The sequence below is a fragment of the Rutilus rutilus genome (genome assembly GCF_951802725.1).
Source record: "Rutilus rutilus genome assembly, chromosome: 8".
NCBI classification, from domain to species: Eukaryota; Metazoa; Chordata; class Actinopteri; order Cypriniformes; family Leuciscidae; genus Rutilus; species Rutilus rutilus.
The window spans coordinates 10,182,000-10,188,258 of record NC_140222.1 but is presented as its reverse complement, the minus strand read 5'-3'; the positions used below and the strand labels follow the sequence as shown (position 1 = coordinate 10,188,258).

At 36.6% G+C, this 6,259-nt stretch overlaps 1 long non-coding RNA gene across 1 annotated transcript; it reads right to left on the bottom strand.

Moving 5' to 3' along the window:
- Positions 1-1,956: 1,956 nt before the first annotated feature.
- LOC311296059 lies at positions 1,957-4,508 on the bottom strand. The gene is made up of 3 exons (XR_014628472.1): positions 3,469-4,508; positions 2,845-2,954; positions 1,957-2,070 (listed from the first exon to the last, which is right to left on the bottom strand). It is a non-coding gene; the product is annotated as an uncharacterized lncRNA (long non-coding RNA).
- Between the last annotated feature and the right edge of the window lie 1,751 nt (positions 4,509-6,259).

Sequence of the window (6,259 nt, the reverse complement as noted above, 5' to 3'; positions counted from 1 at the left end):
AAAATGTTAAATAAAGCAGCATGGTAAAAAGATGAAAATGACTTGATTTTACTTTCAATTTCTTTACATTCTCCAAGGTATTAACTAGGGGTGGAACGGTACATGTATTCGTATTGAACCGAATCGGTACGGGCGTCACGGTTCGGTAGGCTACATGAATTTACACGGAGAATACGGTATAAAAATAAATAAAACTCGCGTGCAAATTAATTAATGTAATGCGGAACTACTGTTAGATACGCGGGTTCTTTAGGGACACCTAATCTGTAGCCCCGCCTTAAGCTAGGTTTGTTTATACCTTATACTGTCTATGGTTTATACTTTCGCCTGCCTCCGCAGCGCGAGCCTCCGCTGACCGTGCGCGCGCCTCCCCAAATGGACGAGGCATTTATACTTAGCGCTCGCCGGTGTATATTCTTTGAAACGACAGGGTGCGACTCGGTGTAATTGTCCTCTAAACCATCAGGAATCAGTGGTTTGAAGTAAGGTAGGCTACACTCGTGAATGTTTATTTTAGTAAAACAACACTTTAGTACACCAAAACCACACAGCAAAATAATCGTGTAAAGCAGTAAACCAGATTATTCCTTGTGACATTAGAAAAAAAAATGGATATGAGAACGTAACCTACAACTAAATTAACGTTATCTTACATAATTTCTAAACATTTTTATTTAGTTTTGTGAACCTTTTTATAAAACATGGCCATTTATTTTTATTTAAAGGGCTGATGTCTGCTATTGTAGGCTCATTTTGTTAATGTAAGCAACTAATTTAGACGCAAGAACTGGGTGCCGGTGCTGTGAGATGTACATGCTCGGCCAGATTCGGCTCGAAGTCGTGCGTCTTCGGATCATATGCGGAGCCGTGCGCTAAAAGCCGTGCACTGCACACCGCCAAGCAAAATGTGGCCTTGCACACCCAACGCGCATGACCGCCCACACCACAATGACGACATTTTTGCTGCGCGCACCCTCGCGCTCCTGCGTCCACACATAAATAAGAGATGCTTTATTTTTAGTTTTATAGCTGATTGTCTTATTTTGTTTACATCTTACTTTACACACTTCAGGGCAGGCTGTTGCAGCTAGCTCAGGGGAGAGACTGTATGACACTAGGTGGTACAGCCTGAGACATGCACAATAAAAAAAAAATTGCCTTCTGCATTTTTGTTTTGCTTTTCCCTCCATTGTACCGAACTCGTACCGAACCGTGATGTCTGAACTGAGGTATGAACCGAACCGTGACTTCTGTGTACCGTTCCACCCCTAGTACTAACATTAACATTTTTCATAACTCCATGTAGGACGTTTCTCTACATAAATGTAAGCACTATGGCAGTAGTAATGCAATATTTAGAAAATGTACTCTTGTACTCTTGGTACTCAAGTACTTTTAAAAACAAGTACTTTAGTACTTTTACTTGAGTAGACATCTGACTGTAGTACTTTTACTTGTACTTGAGTAAAATTTAGCAAGGGGTATCTGTACTTTTACTCAAGTAATAAAGCTGTGTACTCTGTCCGCCTCTGCATTTAGGGCATACAGGAGTCTGCCCAGATGGGTTGATGATGGGCTCTTGATGGGCTCCATATATGGCCCATATGGGTAACCTAGGTAGCACCCATTTAGGGCCTACAGGAATCTGCCCAGATGGGTTGATGATGGGACCCAGATAGGTCTTATCTAGGGCTCTTATGGGCCACAACGGGTATATATATGGGCTACCATATTTAGGTTACCTTATTTGGGTTACCTTATTTTACAGTAAACCCCTAAATACAATCATTACATGTAATCCACTAAACTATACTAAAATGTTAAAGGTATTCAATGAACAGAAACCAGTAGTTCACTTTTAAAGTTACTTTATTAAGCAAGTACAAGTATCACAAAACAAGAAAAGAAAAAAGTAATATATATATATATATATATATATATATATATATATATATATATATATATATATATGCACACGTTATATATGCATATCTGAAAAATTAACCATTTCACAAACAAAACAATAACCGTGCAGCTTCTCACTCCTCTGTTGTCGCTCTCCCAACGGCCCTTTGAAAAGAGAAAATAAATCAGTCAACCATTATGCCACTTTTTTAATTCCTTTTCACAGTTCAATCAGATGTGTCAGGTTAGCCTTTTGGTGCCCCACATCAAGTGTATCTAGATAAGGGGTTTACAAACCTGTCCTGGAACACCCCCTGCACTGCACGTATTGGAAGCACAAAATGTACATTTTGACCAACTTTTACCACTTTGAAGTAATTTCTAAAAAATAATTAGTGTTGAAGATCATTAAACCGTTATGCTGCCTCATAAGTCTGTCTGAAATCAGAATGGTTACTGCTCAAATAAATAAAAACTAAACTAAATCGGTTTTGTGAGGCACCTTAGTGTGTAAACGCTGCCTGCTAAGTCGTTGCCTGATAGGGCAGCGAGGCAATGAGTCAGCTGCCTAAGTTTTCAGATGCAGACTTTGTACGTTTCCCTCATCTAATATACCGGATTCATCACATTAGCTCATTTATAGAAACTGCAAGATCTGAAGTGGGTGTGCAGTACTGAGGGTTCCCAGGACAAGTTAGAAAACCAAATATTTGCCCATCATTCATCCAACTCAAATATTGCTTATCACTTGACATGTAAGTAGTAGCAACTTTACAAAGTCTACTCGCTCTAATGTTATGTTACAGAACATATTTCTCCTGTTTTACAACATTTGCACTGGCTCTTAGTTCAATTTTAAAAACTAAACAAGTTGGCTCCTTTATATCTTCTTCATATACACTTCCTCCACTACATCCTAAGATCGGCTTCTGCACTTACACTTGTTCTTCCACGCACTCGGACAACTTCCATGGGGTCACAAGCTTTTGGTTGTGCTGCTCCTGATGCCATCACTTCCTCTTCACTTCTTGCCTGCTGTCTGTACTATCCTGTATAAATAAAAGCAAGAAAAACTCAATACAAAATAAGTCATGTACAAGATTTTCACTTTACAGTTCAATTAGTCGGGTAGAAAACAAAGTATACAACACTATCCATTCTAAAACACATTTTATGTATTCACACAAGCAATTCTTCAGAGCCCCAACATGGAATTGTAAAAAAATTAATATTACTCCCATGTGTCAGTTACGATTACTATAATGATAAGGTCATGATTTCATCTTTAAAACAGATGAAGAAATCAACAAATTGTGGTGTTGAGCTGAGAGGGTTGTGGTCTGTTGCTCTTTGAATTAGGCCTATATCTTTCAATGCAGGTTTATATTGTTTCAACAATTTGCCTGACCCCTGGGGGCTCCGTATATTTCTGATAATATTTGTGGAGAAACATTACACTGTTTTAATTCAGAATCCTAACCATACATTGTAGGCTACTAATTAAAAGTAATTTATTAAATCAAGTAAAATAAAAAATAACACAAAAGGCCAATGAATCTGTACCAGAAGTGATAGTGCAATGTAGCAGCTAAAGAATAATCCTCCACCAAATTGCCAGTAATCAGCTGGTCCTTGGCGAATCTGAAGAGGGGGAAAGAAGAAATTATTCAATGAAAAGTCCTTAAAAAGCAGTATTTTCTTATATCATTCCTTCAAACAATCTCAAATTAAAAAAAAAAAAAAACGTTTGCCAATATAACATTCACACTACATGAACTGAGTAATGTCAAGGGCTGGGTAAAAAATATTGATTTCTCGATTTTATTTGATTCTCATTTTTACGAAACAATATCAATTCTTAAATCCCAAGAATCGATTAGTCAACCTGTTTTCAGTTGATGAATGAATGGAACATTGTAGCGTGCATCCCATCCAATAAATCCAGCCCTAGGAATGTCATCTTTGAGACTGTTAGTTGTTACATGATGATTAAAAATGTAAACATAAACTTTAAGCATGGCAATCCCATCAGAAATGTGTATCATTGCAAGGGAAGCACACACAAAAACAAAAAAAAAACAAAAAAAAATGTAAACAAATATATTTCCAATACTGTTATCAGTGTTTGAAGAGGTTATGTAAACATTCTTCTAACGAATAAATGACTGTTTTATCACTTTACTCATTCCAACGCTTTTTTACCTCTCATGCGTTTTTAAACTAACGTTAGCTGACATTAAACACACAACGTTACCAACAACAAAACACAGCAATGTCAGATGGTACTAAATTACATTGAAATACGTGCTTATATTGCTACAGCAGTACAAAAACACACACAGAGATAACTTATTGAACGTATAAGGTTGCATTAAGCCTATGACTGTTAACGTTTCTCATGTCCATAAACGTTAACGTTAATTTAACTGACTGCTATAAGGACTGAAAAATGTTTTCTTACCTGATATCGCCAGTATTTTTACAGACCACGTACGAACCCTTCCTCTGTTCACATTCCAGCTTTTGTTCTTCATTGATATCAACTTAAATTCGCTCAAAATTTAAGAATTCAACAGGCAGATATAAAATAATCCAGGTCTGACCGAGTAGGCTAATCAATGCAAGCAGCAGCTCAGCTGCTGCTCAGTGCGCGCCTATTTTAAATTTGAAAATACGTCCGTTACTCTCGGTCGGTGACTGAGCCGCGCAGAGCCGCGCACATTCTCATTGGACAGTTTCCTGGAAGACAGACAGATTAACCAATCATGCTCAAAGTAAAACGGCGAAACAACCAATAACAATAGTTTAATAACAGTTAACATAGCGGTGTATTGAGTTTTATTTGCAGTCTGTATTATTATTTAATTAATTAGTCAAATGACATGACAGTGTATGAATACAAATGTAATAATGCAATGTAAACGGTTAGGCAAGCAGACAAAATTGTAAATTCAAACAAAATCACATAAGGCAAAAGGTTTGAAACTTTTATTGTTAATAACGATTTTAATTCAGATTGGCTTGATTTTAAGCGATTGCGCAATGCATGCACGGTTGCAATCAGAAAAGCTAAAGCTGAACATTTTCTTATAGAAACATCTCACAATCTAAACAATTCATCAAAATTTTGGAAAAGTGTTAAATCATTAACTGAAAATAATAAAGGCATGGAACTTCCATCATGTATTAATTATGGCTCTGATACAATCATTGATAAAGTAAATATGCTTAATTGTTTTAATGAACACTTCATTGCTTCTGGTTTTTTGTTTGATTCAGTTAATGGTGCTCATGTGAACCCTTCGACTGTTCAGTCAGAGAGCTTAGTGTCTAGTCAATCATTCAACTTTTCACCAATTGCAATCTCTGAGGTGTGCAAAGCCCTTAAATCTTTAGATGTTTCGAAATCGGCAGGTCCGGATAATTTAGAACCTTACTTTTTAAAGCTAGCAGCTGATTTTATTGCCCCACCTCTGACTCATATTTTTAACCTTTCACTTGACTTAAATGAAATTCCACTTATATGGAAATCAGCTTTTGTTCTTCCTCTGTTTAAAGGCGGAGATCCTACACAACCAAATAATTACCGGCCCATTTCTAAGCTGTCAGTTTTGGCCAAAGTCCTTGAAACATTGGTCAACAATCAATTAAAAGAATTTCTGTCTGTAAATAATACCCTGTCTGATTTTCAATCTGGTTTTAGAAAACAACATAGTACAACTACGGCAGCCCTAAAGGTAATAAATGATTTTATTGAATCTGTTGATAACAAGAAACACTGTGCAGCCTTATTCATCGATCTATCAAAAGCATTTGATACTGTTGATCATACTTTACTGATAAAACGACTTGTCAGTATTGGATTATCTAAACATACGATCGGTTGGTTTAATAACTATCTTTCAAACAGAACTCAGTGTGTACAGGCAGAAGGTTTTATCTCTGGTTCACTCAATGTCACTAAAGGTGTGCCACAGGGGTCAGTCCTAGGACCACTCCTATTTACTCTATATATAAATAATATAGATCATAATGTTCATAATGTAAAGTTTCATTATTACGCTGATGATACAATCATATATAGTTCAGCATCCACACCCAATCAGGCTCTCTCTCAGTTACAGCTTGCATTTGATATTGTTCAGCGTAACTTATTTGAATTAAAATTAGTTTTAAATGTTGATAAAACAAAATTCATGTTGTTTTCTAAATCCAAATCAATCCCTCATAATAATCTTCTGCCTATTACTACGTCCCAAGGTTCAGAAATTGAGTTTGTGTCTCAGTATAGGTATCTGGGGATTTTAATTGATGACGCTCTCTCCTTTGGCCCTCATGTCCAGCAATTGGTGAA